The following is a 16,655-nucleotide window of genomic DNA, read 5'->3' as shown; positions in this document are numbered from 1 at the left end:
CACAAAAACGCCCCTGACCATAACTAGCCGCTTCGGGGAGGCCGAAAAAGAAGAAGAAAAAAAAATTCAAGAAAGCAGCATCCTTCGAGCAGCGCGAGAACCCGGTTTTCGCCACTCGCAGCCAACCCGTTATTTCAGCGCCGCAAGAAAAGGCGGTCGCGCACAATCGGATCGTTTCGTTGTCCCGCCGCCCCAGTCGCTGACGTAAGGATGTGAGCGTGCTCGTTAGGTTTAACTTAATTAGTATTCGAGCGCGGTCCGCAGCGTATATAACGGAAAGACGGCAGACCATTGCGCACGCAAATGAAAGCCGCCCGCTGCGTCATGCCGGCCACTTTTCTTCACAAACAAAAAGAAGACCTTTGGCATGCTGCACACACTCGAGATTTCTCTCTCGCCTGTTCACGTGGCCTAGTGTTCACTTTAAGCGTGCTCGCCATTGTACCAAGTTTTAATCCATCTGGGTGCACCTAGCAGCAGAGTAGAAGCTACGAGTTCGATGTGATGGCTTGTCGAGGTGTGTCCGCTCTCTCGTGAGGGCTGGTCAAGGCGGACTCACGGAGTGCTCATGGTGTTCTGCTGCTGGTAAGCACGAGGTAGCGAGTTCGAATCTCTAGCGCGGCGGTCGCATTTCGGTGGGGTCGAAAAGCAAAAAGGCTCCGGCCGTATGTTTGTTGTACAATGCCGGTGCGTGTTAAGAGATCCCCATGTGGTCGAAGTTGTTCCAGCGACTCTATAGTCGAAATTATTCTGAAGCCCTCCACCACCGAGTCCTAAGCCAAAGCTAATAATAGTTGGTTTTGGGGGGGAAAGGAAATGGCGCAGTATCTGTCTCATATATCGTTGGACACCTGAACCGCGCCGTAAGGGAAGGGATAAAGGAGGCAGTGAAAGAAGAAAGGAAGAATAGGTGCCGTAGTGGAGGGCTCCGGGATAATTTCGACCACCTGGGGTTCTTTAACGTGCACTGACATCGCACAGCACACGGGCGCCTTAGCGTTTTTCCTCCATAAAAACGCAGCCGCCGCGGTCGGGTTCGAACCCGGGAACTCCCGATCAGTAGTCGAGCCACCGCGGCGGGGCTAAGCCAAAGCTAAACACGTACAAAAAAAACTTATGGGAGCACACCACACGTCTTCTGTACCGACGCAGCCGAATATGAGGGGAAAATGCGATGGTAATAGCTATCATAGACAACGAGCTGAACATATCAAGTGCCACAGACCCACGCAGAAGTGGAGGAGGAAATCGCAGTAGCTATAGCCATCAGGGCCAACAGTACCAACCAGAACCTGATAACCATTACAGATTCACATTCGGCTCGTGGGAATTACACGGAAGGAAGAATTTCAAGTAGAGCACTAAATATACTGCGGAAAGGAGCACACAAGATGACAGCAATAATCAGGGCCTCTGGACACGAGGCCCTCCGAGGCAGCAAACGGGCACACTCCGCCGTCCGAGGATTGTCAGGCCGGGCGCTACAATAGAAACATTCAAATGAAAGCCAGGGGCTGCCCACATGCCATGATATATTAGGGTATTGCAAATTAGCGAGAATGAAGCACCCCCAACCAGTCCAGTCCCTGACGGAAGAAGAAATCACCATCAGACATTTTCAGACACGTACGCTCACCTTAGTTTATTGTGCAAGATAATCCAGTGATATATCAGAACGGATGCCCAATTTTAGACACAATAAAACCTTTATCGCCCCGATTGCTTTTAGAATCATTTTATATTCAGACTACGGATAACGTTATTAACAGGACAAAGGGTAATCTCCCTGATAACTACGCCCATTCACTGCGCTTATAAGAAGCGGTCCATTTCGTCCATCTTCATTGTGAACGAGGGACCCGTAGTGGTCCCAAAACGTCATGTTTTAAAACCCATTTTTGGCGAGTGTACGTTTTATTCATCCACTATGTTTCCCCATCGCCAGACAGGATTCTGTCGAACCCTTGACTACGATGCCCATTCTGCGGAGAACACCCAAGCTTATGTCACGGTTTGGGCGCGTAAAGAACAGAACAAGCATTACCGAAAATACCGAACCCGACTATGAGCAGTGGGAGGAGGGGCTGCCCAGCTCGTAGCTCGACCACCACTGCAACTTGGTACACGCCGCGGTGGATCAGTGGTTTGGGCGCTCGTATACTGAGCCGGAGTACACAGGTTCGAACCCGACCGCGGCGGCCGCACTTCGATGGAGGCGAAACGTAGAAGTCGCCCGTGTTTCTCTGCGATGCCAGTGCGCTTTTGAAGTTTGTATTACGGAGCCCTCCACTACGTCACCTCCTCTTTCACTCACTCCTTCATTGCGCGGTTGAGGTGTCCACCGAGGAGTGCGACAGTTAGTGCGTCATTTCCTTTCCTCAAAGCCCACTGTACAGGGTGTCTCACGTAAGACTTTCCACAATTCAAAAAAATGCTTGCTGGGTTAGAAGAGCGGCTTTTTTTCCGCATAGCATTCTCAGCGGTGTAGTACGTCAGAATACAGCGAAGACGTGCTGACTAGCAGGCTGGTTAAATAATATTGAATAGCTAACTTTTTAACTATTATTGTTAGTCTCCTTAATTATTGAGAACGGTGTAGCCCAGCGTGTAAGTAATATCCATCATTTCTTTAATTTCGAAAATGTGGTTATCCTCGGCACTATGGCCCATCAAATTTTGGCTATTTCGACGAGTTAGGTGCACTGGAGAGATTGCTTTGCCTCCAAGCTTCTGGTAAGCACGTGTGTTGTGCCGCGGTGTAGCCAGTATTTGTTGAGACACAGCGCCGAGGGTATCCGCGTTTTCGAAATAACAAAAACTGGTATCGATATTACTTACAGTGGGCTACACGCCTCTCAGTAGTCAAGGAGCCTAACAGAAATAGTTAGAAGTTAACTATTTGATTATTAGTTAACCAGCCTGCTAGTTGGCGCGTCTCAGCTGCACTCTGATGTACAGCCTTTGTCAGAAGTTTTAGAGTCCAGGGCATTTGCTTCTGTGCCACACTGCGTGGATCGTAATGCCTCCTCACTGTTCCAGATCTCCTGAAGGTGAGAAAATATCCGGTCTTGCTCCCTCCAACTGGTAGGACTTGCACAAATGCTACAGGAGCCACACAATATGCTTTAGAAGCAAACCCCCCAGGACTTTAAACCTTTGACAAAGACTGTACCACACCTCTGACAATGCTATCCCGGAGGAGTAAACTTTATTAGGCTTTTCTGTCGTCGTTAGCCCACTTTCGTCCCAGGTGGCCTCCATGAAGGGGGGCGACCTCGAGGATCCAATCTGCGATGTTGGCTTGTGTTGTTTGTCTTCAGTACGTATTATCTTTCCCCAGCTGTCAGTTGAGGGATATGGCAGGAGTTTTCTGGGGGGTGACAAATTTGTGACAGAAACCTTACCGCTGATGAAAATTGGTTTTTAGGGAAAGGAAATGGCGCAGTATCTGTCTCAGATATCGTTGGACACCTGAACCGCGCCGTAAGGGAATTGATAAAGGAGGGAGTGAAAGAAGGAAGAAAGGGGTGCCATAGTGGAGGGCCCTCCGGAATAATTTCGACCACCTGGGGATCTTTAACGTGCACTGACATCGCACAGCACACGGGCGCCTCAGCATTTTTCCTCCATAAAAACGCAGCCGCCGCGGTCGGGTTCGAACCCGGCAACTCCGGATCAGTAGCCGAGCGCTCTAACCACTGAGCCACCGCGCCGGGTGCTCGTCTAACTCAAAAAGCTTATTTTTAGAAATCGTGTAAGTTCTTAGAGTGAAACGCCCTGTATATCGTCGGCAAGAGCTTGGGACGGCGTACGCGACCCAACTCGTTACATTTGCTGCTCGCTTTCACGAAGTAAAAAAAAAAGTAAAACCTCCCGAGATGCCGGGGACGATGCGAAGCGCGCCGGATGGGCGTGCATGCCGGTCCGATGCTACACATGCGTCGCCGGCATGTGCTTGCCACATGCTTCTCCGCCGTTTTATCGCTCCCAAAAAGTGTAAGCGTCGACGCTCAAGCCGCCCTCCCGTTTCGCTCCCTGCATGGGCGCGGCTGTCTTCGTCGCGTGTCAGTCAGCCACCCGCGTTCTCAAGTCGGCGGCATCCTTCGCGGCGCCTCTTTTATCATCGTTCCCTTGCTTCGCGCGTGGGGCTCGGAGTGACCGATAAAACGATCTTCTCAGAGCAACAAGCTTCTTTCTGTCGAGTCCCGTGCTGGACGGCGCTGTCCGAGCTTCTCTGTGACTGCATGAGCAGGCGAAAGGAGGAGGCTGTGAAGGAGGACACTTGAGACCGCGTACGTGCTGTGAAGGCGTAAGCATTAATGTGTCATCGCGAGCGTTCGACCTCTGCGCAGGTTGCGCACTGAGAAAAGAAGGCGCGCCTCTGAACGCCCCGATTCCACACACACAAAAAAAAGGTACCCGCCGCGGTGGCTCAGTGGTTAGAGCGCTCGGCTACTGATCCGGAGTTCCCGGGTTCGAACCCGACCGCGGTGGCTGCGCTTTTACGGAGGCGAAACGTCAAGACGGCCGTGTGCTGTGCGATGTCGGTGCACGTTAAAGATCCCCAGGTGTGCGACGAGCGGTTGCGTCACAATTTTGATACTGAAATTGATTTGTGAGGGAAGGAAAAGCGCAGTTAACTGTCTCGCAACTCGATGCGCGCACAACCGCGAAAGAGTCTGGGAAGGCATTCGATTGAAGGCTCGTATGACGTCGGTTCGAACCCCTGTCGCAAGCTGTAGCCTCCAAATTGACTACCGCATGTAAGCTAAATTCAACGTAATCTTATGACACTACCCGGAAATATATTTCGACGATTGGTTGCGTCACAATTTTGGCACTGGAAAAAATGGTGCCGCATGGAGATCGGCCAGGGGAGAGTGGGGGGGGGGGGGGGGGGTATATGGTATATAGAGCCGATTGTCTGAGGTGGCAGTGCACAACTCAGCTTTGTGTGCGTCCTACGGCCGCTTGATGACGTCACCCTATTCTCCTTGCCATCGCTGGGATTTTATGTAGTACCATATGCGAGTACACGTGCTAACACACGGTGCCGGCTTTTCTCGTGACGTCGTGACGGCTTTCTCGTGACGGCTTTTCTTGTGATGCTTTCACACACACAAAAAAAAAGAGGTGTGGTAGCGGTCTCACTAGAGCGTCTACCGTCATCGCTTACAGCGGCAGCAAGTGCGCATGCGCCGACGGCGCCTGCATCTAGCGCTATCTGCGCATTGGCGGCGGTGTTGACGCCTTACCGTTATGCTAAATTTCCCTATGCGTGCGGACGCTTGAGCGAGGACTCCTGAGAGAAGATTTAAGCCGGGTATACACACCGACGTCACAACGCATGCCGCTGAATGGACCATGGATGGACGAATACGGCTGAACCCTTTACATCGGGCGGTGGCTCAAGCCACCTAGCCATGCCTTGTGAAAGTTTACTCCTGTCTTGCTTTTAGCCACCAATCTTATAACCTGCGCTTGGTTACTTCTACCCACTTAAAATCCACTTTCCCTTCACTATCCCTAAACCCCAATGCCTTGGGTAAGTCAGCCCCGCTGCTTTCCACTGTAGGGTGAAGCCCTTTACAGGAAAGTATCAAGTGTTCAGCCGTTTCCTCCTCCTCTCCGCACGCAATGCACAAAGTGTCTATCTCCTGGTACCTGACTCTATACGTCTTAGTCCGCAAAACTCCCGTCCTGGCCTCAAACAACAAAGAGCTTCCCCTACAATTATCATAGATATTTTCTTTGGCAATTTCCTGCTTGAAGATCCTGTATGTTCCCAGTGCCGATTTCGTCAGCATCCCCGTTTTCCACAGAGCTCTCTCTCTGTTTCTTTAACCTTTTTCTTGACCGATAATTGCTGATTTGCCCCCCTACTGCTGTCCAGGTACTTGCGTGTCAATTTTCTAGTTCGCTTTCTCCATTTCGTGTCAACATTCCTTATATACAGGTATCGGAAAAGCGAGCGCCGCCTGCCGTGCAAACAGGGAAGCTCCGCTGGCACTTTTGGTTGGAAAGGGGTTCTCGAGCAGGCATGTGCAAAGTTAGATTTCAGCTGTTCACGTGCGCTTGTTTCCTTGTTTTAGCGTTGTTTCTTCGCCGGAAACGTGCGTTTGCTAACGAAAGAGGATGACGGAGGAGGAGAACACCCCATTTCCGTTTTTAGAAACTGGGTGAAGAGAGGAGTTTTCGAGTTGCAGCCTGAAAAACGACCATGTGTGGCTAAACCTGCAGTCTACTACCTCACCGGAACGCCGAATGACCAAATGAAAGTGTGCATGAATGTGCGCCTATGTGCGGGCGAGTGTAACAGCATAATGAAATGCACTTTCCTAATGCGCGCATACATTTATGTCCGCGCCTCCTTGATAGGGCAGGAGCTTGTGCTAGCATCATGCAGCACCTTTTGCCGCAGGCCACACTTAACTGATTATAGTAAACGACCCGTTGTACCATCTCAATCACGGCTCGTGTTGATACGATAGAGCATTGCTTTGCGTGCTAACAGGCCGCTGGAGCGTTGGAATGCGCGGATATAGGCCAGGTTGCGCTCTGACGCGTGCTTCCGCTGTCGAGATAGCACAGCTTGACATTGTAGCATTTATGGCGAATGTTCATACTGGTATAAATAATTTGGCTGTCACCGAATACGCACTTGCGTCGATGAGAAAACTCTTCTAGAACGACCGAGCTGTGCGCACTTGGAAGCAAGCGCGAAATGTAGCAGGAACAGTCGTTTCGAAACGTGCTGGATGCGCGAATTACTGGCTCCATTAACGGCTTCGTCTTTTGCGCCTTGTATCTCGTCACGGCTTTTATTACGTCCAAGTATTGCTGTTGCAAAACGCGTGCTTAGTTCAGTTAGAAACACGTTGCAGTTACGTGGCAGTTACAGCTCACATCAGTCGCCGCACTACAGCGCTGGAATGCACGGCCGGCTCATGTTTTCCAACCAAAAACCAGACCGCCTACAGAGGGCGCTAGCTGCGCCTTCACCGCGCATGCGCAGAAAATTTTCCGAAAATGGTCAGTTTCGGCGGTACTTCGAGCTCTGAGAAATGCCCCGGGCGTGTCTACTATGGCGCTCGTCACGTCCCTCAATACTCTGGTATAACCTTAATGAAAACCCCTCAGGCCATACAGGTTTCTTTTCACTTATAGTGAACCCTATAATGTCACTCACCCCTGATGAGGAGAATCCTCCGTCTTCACCTTTGAGGAAGGGCCGTAAGTGTTCCACTATACGGCGCAAACACTGTACGCGGCCTCAAGTCTTTTAACGACGAAGGCCGTATATTATACAGGCGTCTAAACGACGGAAAAATCGATAAAGTGGCCCACGTGGCGTTCCGACGGTGTTGGTAGAACGAAATTACGACCGCCAAGCGAAGGTCGGGAAACTATCCACGTGCAGAACTATATCCACGTGGCGTTGCTTCGCGCAGTTTGCGGCGTAAAATGACAAGAGTCATTATAGTATATACGTATATCAGTGCGACCGAAAAGCGAAAAAGGGCGGGAAAAATCGATTAAACTTATTCACGCGGCGTTGTTTGGCGCAGTTCGCAGCGTGAAATCTTTCGAATCACATGCCTCCCTGACTCGCAAATCGAATGACGCAATTTTACGATAAAACCATCCGCGCGGCTTTTACGATAATCGCCTGACATTTATACGCCTATATGGGAGTAAAAAGGGTGTAAGCTCTCCTCTGCACACTGAACACGAGTATGGGAGTAATAAGGGAGTAAGCTGTCCTCTGCGTACTGAACACGAATACGCCAACGTGGGAGTAAAAAGGGAGTCGCTGGCTTTTAGTGCACTCCTTTTATAAAAGGGAGTGCAGTAGAGGACAGCTTACTCCCCTTTGACTCTTTTCCGTTTAGTGTAGCGCACTTTTATAAAAGGGAGTGCAGTAGAAGACAGCTTACTCCCTCTTTACTCTTTTCCGTTTACTGTAGCGCACTTTTATAAAAGGGAGTGCAGTAGGGGACAGCTTACTCCCTTTTTACTCTTTTCCGTTTAGTGTAGCGCACTTTTATAAAAGGGAGTGCAGTAGAGGACAGCTTACTCCCTTTTTACTCTTTTCCGTTTAGTGTAGCGCACTTTTATAAAAGGGAGTGCAGTAGAGGACAGCTTACTCCCTTTTTACTCTTTTCCGTTTAGTGTAGCGCACTTTTATAAAAAAGAGCACTAGAGGACAGCTTACTCCCTTTTTACTCTTTTCCGTTTAGTGTAGCGCACTTTTATAAAAGGGAGTGCAGTAGAGGACAGCTTACTCCCTTTTTACTCTTTTCCGTTTAGTGTAGCGCACTTTTATAAAAGGGAGTGCAGTAGGGGACAGCTTACTCCCTTTTTACTCTTTTCCGTTTACTGTAGCGCACTTTTATAAAAGGGAGTGCAGTAGATGACAGCTTACTCCCTTTTTACTCTTTTCCGTTTAGTGTAGCGCACTTTTATAAAAGGGAGTGCAGTAGAGGACAGCTTACTCCCTTTTTACTCTTTTTCCGTTTAGTGTAGCGCACTTTTATAAAAGGGAATGCACTGGAGGACAGCGTACTCCTTTTTTACACCTTTATGTTTAGAGAGTGCATCACTGTGGCCGCAGAGCGAATGATGTGGAACTCGGTGAGTCTGCCCCACGCGTCGTTTATTCGGCGCAATTTGCGACACGAATTTCCCCTGAAAACCGCGTCGTAAGTGTGTATCGTTCGAACCCGACCGCGGCGGCTGCGTTTTTATGGAGGAAAAACGCTAAGGCGCCCGTGTGCTGTGCGATGTCAGTGCACGTTAAAGATCCCCAGGCGGTCGAAATTATTCCGGAGCCCTCCACTACGGCACCTCTTTTTCCTTTCTTCTTTCACTCCCTCCTTTATCCCTTCCCTTACGGCGCGGTTCAGGTGTCCAACGATATATGAGACAGATACTGCGCCATTTCCTTTCCCCCAAAAACCAATTATATTATAAGTGTGTATCGCTGTGACCGCAAATCAGAGGAAGGAAAAATTCGCCGGAGCCATTCGCGCGGCGTTGTTCGGCGCCGAGTTGAGCATGAATGAAACCACGCGAGTCGGGGCCGGTGGACTGATAAGGACGCCCGGCGCGGCGACCGACCGTGTTTTGCGCGAGGCTATTGCGGCTCGCAGCATGCAGCTGTGCGCTTCGCGTCTGGTTTCGCACACCGGACGTGGTTTCTATTCTTCGTTTGTTGGCATTTCTGCTGAACTGTATGCGGGCAAAAAGTAATTGTGCGCGCGTCTGTCGTCCCCGCTCGCTGTCGAGCGGTCACGCTGTGTGTTTCTTTCCTGCGTATAGACCGTGCTGTTTGGGACGTTCTCGTTGGCAGGATGCGAAACAGGTGTGCGAGACGCGATCTGGGCACGTATCGTGCCTGTGATCATCGTGCCACGTTGCGCTAGTGAATGAACACCGGCAAAAACCGTAGCGCATTTTTCGCTGTATATCATAAGGCACGTATCCGAGAAGGGGGCAGGGAAACAAGCTAATCCCCCTCCTCTCGATGCAGGAATTTACACTGAGCCCCTTTCGAAGCAACGGTATACAAGGTGCTTAGCCGCCGCGGTGGCCGAGTGGTTATGGCGCTCGGCTGCTGGCCCGAAAGACGCGGGTTCGATCCCGGCCGTGGCTGTCGAATTTCTATGGAGGCGAAATTCTAGAGGCCCGTGTACTGTGCGATGTCAGTGCACGTTAAAGAACCCCAGGTGGTCGAAATTTCCGGAGCCCTTCACTACGGCGTCCCTCATAGCCTGAGTCGATTTGGGACGTTAAGCCCCCATTAACCAAACTAACCATACAGGTGCTTCACCTAAGATTTTTACACAACTTTTACAAATGGCCATTTTGAGTAAGAAGAGCGCTTTTTTCGGCATAGCGTTGTCAGCGGTGTAGTACATCAGAATACGGCTAAGACTTGCTAACTGTAGCAGGCTGGTCGTCGTGCGCTGCCGCGGATGTCGTGAATCTGGAGTCGAATCGCCATTTCTCTTGCTTACCACCAATAAAGCGATTGGCCACCCCAGGAGCAGCGGCCAGCCAATCACAATTTAAGCCTGTGGCGTGATGGACTGCTTCGCCAAACGGGCCCCGGGACAAAATCATTTCATCTGACCCGTGGGGCCGCGACCCTCTTACGCTGTATGCGTGATGTTCCAGCTTGTTCAACACAGATTAGATGTACGTTGGTTGATTGGAAAGTAATTAGAGCATATGGGTTAATTAAGTCACGAATGTACTCGTACCAAGTATTCGTCTGGGCGACACCTGCACATCTTATATCGTTTTGTTGATTAAAAAAGACAAGTCTGTATTGAATGAAATAAGATGCCCTGTATAAGACATGCGTTGCCGCACCTCAATAGGAGGGCGGGGCAAATGACTGCGCTGTGGTAACGGCTTCTCCGCACGGTCTACGCAAAGGCGCGCGTTTGCTCCGAGTCGCGCAAAAAAAGGGAGCCCCCTACTATCTCGCCGTTACCCGTTGCCGAAGCATTGCACATCTTGACTCGTTATCGGTGCTGACGGCGGGCCGGACGGTAGGTCGCAGTGCAGCTGCAGTCACTGACCGCGGCACGTGTTCCCGACTTCGGATAGTGTGAACTTGAGACAAGAAAGCGGAAATTTGTTCGCATTATGCGGAGTTCGAAGTAACGGGAGCCTTTTCGACGCACTTGGTGCGGACGGGACGAGAGCGTCAGTTCGAATAAACCAGAACTTCGAATTAAGCGAGTTCGAATTAACGAGAGTCCTGCTAAACAAAATTGCTCGCTATTCCTGGGCTGAAGTGTCGAAGCCAAAAGCAAAACTTTTTTTTTACTGTTCTGCTACTTCGCGCGGCGTCGTAATTTAAAGCACTGGATTTCTTCTGACGGGTAGTTTTCTGTGAAGTTCCCCAAAAACCAATTTTTAATTTTTTTCGAAAAAAAAATCCTGTGCAATTAATTGGCATAAGCCAGAGGTGCATCCATTCGAACAACAAAGAATAATATAGAGATAGAGCAAGCTATTAGAAACTTAGAAAAAAATAGAGAGAGAGAGAGACTTGTTTTTCAGTTTATGTCCGAACCTACTTAGTCGCCATTTTTATGGGCACTATGATGCGTCTGAGGGGGAGCAGTACCACGTGTACTTTGGAGGTGCTGGATGTGGATCCAGAGGATGGGCTGCAGAGAGGTTGGCGGATGGGCGTAGCGGTCCATATCGGGCCCGCGTGGAATGATGGGAGAGAAAGCCATTCGGACGGCTCAATAAAGTGACTGACCCTTATAAAAATGGTCTAGAGACAGTCTATAGACTTCTTACAGACCCTGTTGCCTTCCTATAGATATTTATTTTTTACTCATAGTCTATAGACAAAAGTCTGCTAAATGTGTATGGCCATAAATCTATAGATTTTCTATAGAGTGTCTATAGGATTTGTATTGCCTATAGATTGTTCTCTAGTGTTCGTCTATAGAGAGTTAAATAGACTTTATATACAGAAGTCTATAGCGTGTCTAAAGAAGTTTTTGTAAGAGGAGAGAGTCGCTCGTGTGACGTGTAGATGATGTTGGTCCCGTTACCTATATTGTCGCTGCCCAGGGGATACAAAGTTCTCATTTATTCGTTTTGTTTCGCCCTCGTCGCCTGTGCTCCAAGACCGCCAAGTGCGTTTCTTTTTACAGTGTTCATTCTATCCGGAACCGCGAGGCCGAGATTATCCGTCCCGTCGAACTGAACCGATTGTCCGTGTTTTTAGTTTTACTGCAACTCCCTGCTGATTCCACCGCCACAGCGATCTTGAAACGCGGACGATATACACGCACATGAAAAAAAAAAGGGGGGGGGGGCAACGCCCATTGTAGCGCCCATTCAGTTTAAATACTAATTCTGGACGCAATTTACCCCAAACCAAAAAAACGCAAAAAAGTAATGAACACGGCGCTCTAAATACGAATACGCCTATATGGGAGTAAAAAGTGAGTAAGCTGTTCTCTAGCGCACTCCCTTTTATACTCCCTTTTTACTCCTGTCTGTTTAGAGTGTATGTATATACCTGACGTGCCATGTTTGTTCCTCCCGAAGGCAATCGTTCAGTTCCCGGCCAGTCATGTTCAGTACAGTCCACCACTGCACGTTTTGCCTCACGTGCGCCTTCTGTATTCTCGCGAGGACATTGGAGTGGAATGTTCTCTCTCTCTCTCCCGCCCTTTTTCACACTGACATAGACATAATCGCCGTCATCAGCCCAACTGCGTCGACTGCATGGACAAAGGCCTCTCCCATATACCCCTCAGTGAACCCTCTCCCTTTCCACCCGCGGCCACCTTATCTCCGCAAACTTGCCAATATCATCCGCCCCCTGTTGCCTGCACGCTTGCCCATTTTGAATCCACTCCGTTACCCCAAGCGACCATCGGTCATCTTGGACTCGCATTACCTGTACTACATGTCCAACGAAACGCACACCTCTAATGGGTACACACATCCCCTGCGGCAGGTACAGTTGCGTTCCGATCCGCAGGCCGGTAGGAAGGGACGGTGCCACGACCGGAAGCAACGTGCCAGCCGCGAGAGAGCCACCGCCATCCATTGGCGCCGTCGGTGGATGGCCGTTCGGGGAGGGACGCAGAACGCCACCGCGCTTGTGACCACCGGGGCTACCTTCCTGCGCGCATTTCCCCGGTGGCGCCTCGTCCGTCGCTTCCCGTGTACTTCCTTTTCCTTCCCTTTTCTTCTTTTGCTTCCTTTTCCTTCTCTAATCTTTGTCCCCGTCCACCGTGTATAACGAGCATCGTCGGGGACACGCCACGGTGAGCGATGTTCCCTCTCCCCACTTTTCTGCGGATCGTCGTCCACACCGAGGTTCGTTCGGAGACGTGTCCCCATCGAGCGGCGGTCGCCCCCCCCCAGTCACGTGTGCTGGCGCGTGTACGACGTGCCTCGGGCTACCGGTTCCCGTCGTCGGCGGCGGTTGCCGGTCACACGCCGGTCGCGTTGTGGTCGACGGCTTTGCGGGAAAGAGAGGAAGAAGAAAAAAGGCTGCGCGGGCATCGCCATTTGCTCGTTGCTCTTGTTTTTGGCGCTGTGCCTCTCGTTCGCTTACACGCCTGTGGCCCATCTCGCGATCGGCCTGAACTCGGCGCTTGCCGCGGCGTTTCCACGGAAACGACCGCCCGGGCACAGAGGACGGGGGGGGGGGGGGGGGGGCGGCGGTTTTGTTGGGTTTCTGTTGGGGTTCCTGTTGGAGTTTCTTCTGTTGAGGTTTCTGTTGGGGCTGCTGTTAGGATTCCTGTTGGGGTTCCTGTTAGGGTTCCCGTTGGAGTTTCTTCAGTTGAGGTTTCTGTTGGGGTTCCTGTTAGGGTTCCTGTTGGAGTTTCTTCCATTGAGGTTTCTGTTGGGATTCCTGTTGGAGTTTCTTCTGTTGAGGTTTCTGTTGGGGTTCCTGTTAGGGTTCCTGTTGGAGTTTCTTCTGTTGAGGTTTCTGTTGGGGCTTCTGTTAGGGTTCCTGTTGGAGTTTCTTCTGTTGAGGTTTCTGTTGGGGCTCCTGTTAGGGTTCCTGCTGGAATTTCTTCTGTTGAGGCTCCTGTTAGGGTTCCTGTCGGAGATTCTTCTGTTGGGGTTCCTGTTAGGGAACCTGTTGGAGTTTTTTCTCTTGAGGTTTCTGTTGGGATTCCTGTTGGATTTTCTTCTGTTGTGGTTCCTGTTAGAGTTTCTTCCGTTGAGGTTTCTGTTGGGGTTCCTGTTAGGGTTCCTGTTGGAATTTCTTCTGTTGAGGTTCCTGGTAGGGTTCCTGTCGGAGTTTCTTCTGTTGAGGTTTCTGTTGGGGTTCCTGTTAGGGATCCCGTTGGAGTTTCTTCTCTTGAGGTTTCTGTGGGGTTCCTGTTGGGGTTTATGTGGGGCTATGCAGCAGTAGGTGCCGTTGAGCATGCTGGACCGTTCTTCGCCAGAATCGTTTTGTGCGAAGAAAGACAGTCTAATAGTCTGTACTCATGGGCGGGGGCCGTCATTTTTGTTTGCCTTATCCCACTGTATAGTATCCCTCCCCCAAAGAGTGAGTGAGTGGAGCGTAAACTTCACTGACAATAATTCAAGTCCAGGGCCACAGGAAAAGAGCGTCTTGCATCCGTGAGAAGCCGCTGGGTATATATATGGTCCGGCACAAGGGCTCACCACCGTGCCACCGCGCGTTCCCTTTCAGGGTTAAAGAGATTGGGGTCGAGAATCGGGTGGTATAGCGAGTCAGGAATGCGAGCCGTTCGTTCCGAGACGCTCCACGTGGTCGTCGGTGCTTCCCGCCCGCGCTCCAGTCTCGCTGGAGGAGGCTTCACCGCCAGGCTTGACCGTTAGCCTCGCTTCCCGGGTTCTCCAGGGTACACGCGGGGTTCCGGCCATAAAACGCGCACGTGCTGTAGGCATCCCGCGTGCGTCGCTTAGAGAAATAACACGCCACTGGGTACGCGCTCTGAATATTCGCAAGGAAAGTAAAAGGTCTACCGGGTACTTCGCAGCAGTTTTAGTGTGATGGTAGTAGAAGTCGTACGTGGTTCTTGTGAATCATATATTAAAGTGGGCAATAACTGAGACACAGAGAGAGGAAATTAATTTTTGATGGCAGTGGCCTCGGAGTCCCGGGAATTCTTCCACGATCCGCTGATCCGGGGGCACGCTGCACGAGCCTATACGGGACCGAACGTCTTCGAACATTGTGCACGCTTTGTATACGAGGGTCAAAAATTACTAGGCTGGCACGTACACCGCTTTGAAGGTCGCAGACGCCGACTCTCCCGTCGAAGTTCGCCTGAGCGAAAGCTTTGTTCGAGTCCCGCTTGGGTCCCTTAAATACGTTTCCACAGAGCTCTAGGGACCGTTTCTTTAACCAATCGGAGACGAGCTCCTTAGAGCCAATAAGTTGTCTTTGCTTCTTCCCATTCACACACACACACACACACACACACACACACACACACACACACACACACACACACACACACACACACACACACACACACACACACACACACACACACACACACACACACACACACACACACACACACACACACACACACACACACACACACACACACAGCAGAAAGGGGACCAACAGACCAACAACAAGGTCGGTTCCGCGCGCTCTCTCTCAACGCGTACACCCGAGCCTTCGCTTTCCGTCTATGGGACATCTGGTTTTCGTCGCCCGGTGTCCTTGTGTCTGTTCCGCTTGGGTGAAGAACGTGCCTTTTCAAGGCCTTGTCTCCTGGCAATCGTCAAAACCCTACAGTTCTAAACTGAACTGTATTACAGTGTTTCTTTTCAACGAAACCCACCCGAACAGCGCCGGCGCCAGGGCTGCGAGGTCAGCCTCGGGAAATAACTGAAACAAAGCTGAGTTAGCAGCTCGAAACAGCGTGCGCCAACTACACTGAGGACGAAGTCTTCAACCTACGCAGAGTCCTGTCTGCGACTCTCGTCTCAAGGACTTCCTCCGCCAGGAAGTTGACGGGGCGGTGACAGGTGTGGAAGGTTGGGAAGAAGTGTGGTCGTTATAGGCACCCGCGATGCCTCTGTAGTTTCCGCTGCGTCCACATCACGGTGGTCCACTCCACGCCATGGGTGTGCGGCGGACGTTTGGCGGTGCGGGTTGCCCCCGAGTTGGACCTCGTGTATGGTGGTTCGTGTCAGTTCGGGGTTCACGGACTTGCGACGAAACGGGGAAGAAGTTCACGTGGTGGGTGTGCTATAGTCTCGTAAAGGGCAAGCTGTTACGTATTTTTCCCACTTACAGTTCAGTGCTAGATTCTTTCAAAAAGCGAGCTTCACTCTTTTTTTTTCACGTGTTGAGTTTTTTTATTTATTTTCGTTGATTTAGTCGTTTAAATTCAGGCCTACTGCTTTCTCAAGGGAAATGATCACAATGCGCGAACTCTCCAAAACTGCTACGTTTTGGCGGGATTTTACGAACTTATCATGAAGTTAAGGTCACGAAGAATGAGGACGGATGATAGTCAACGCTATGTTCGTTCTTCTCATTATTCGTCCTCTGTGGGTGCGGCTCGGACTGCACTGTGAACTTCATCGTCATCATCAGCAGCCTGACTACGCCCACTGCGGGCCAAAGGCCTCTCCCATGTCTCTCCAATTAACCCTGTCCTGATGCTCCAAGACTAACGTCCCTTGGAGCATACCACGCGTCTCTATTCATTTAAATTCTTCCACAAACTGTGCTTTAACTTTCCGGCACTTCGGGAAAACCTCCTGCGCACTCCGGTGCGATCATCTCGCCGCTTATTTAATTCCCCTGGCATACAACGCTTGCACGGCTCCACCAATGCGTTCAACAGATCGTTTCTTCCTTGTGCAAATTGAATTCTGGAATAACCTACCCGAAACAATTGTTGTTGAGACTAATCCTTCCAACTTTAGGCAGGTACTCGTCGAACATTTCCAAGAATAATAAAACTTTCCTATACCCTGTGTCAGCTACGATGCACTGTAAATGGACCAAACACCTTGTTGAACACGTTCTATTACTGTAGTCCGTATTTCTGCGTGCTTCTTCTTCACATTTTCTTTGATTGACTATATTAATTTGTCTCTTTTACTTTGCCTAGTTTTCTCAATTTTGTTTGCCTTTTCATATGAATGACCGT

The 16,655-nt window shown here is 50.5% G+C and overlaps 1 protein-coding gene across 1 annotated transcript in view; it reads left to right on the top strand.

The window, feature by feature from the left end:
- ttv (exostosin glycosyltransferase 1 ttv) overlaps positions 1–16,655 on the top strand; it is a 150,855-nt gene that overhangs the window by 1,920 nt on the left and 132,280 nt on the right. The gene's annotated exons all lie outside the window — the stretch shown is intronic.

This window comes from Amblyomma americanum, chromosome 5 (genome assembly GCF_052857255.1).
Source record: "Amblyomma americanum isolate KBUSLIRL-KWMA chromosome 5, ASM5285725v1, whole genome shotgun sequence".
In the NCBI taxonomy this organism is placed as follows: domain Eukaryota; kingdom Metazoa; phylum Arthropoda; class Arachnida; order Ixodida; family Ixodidae; genus Amblyomma; species Amblyomma americanum.
The sequence above is the reverse complement of the archived record's forward strand: the minus strand, read 5'-3'. Positions and strand labels throughout refer to the sequence as shown.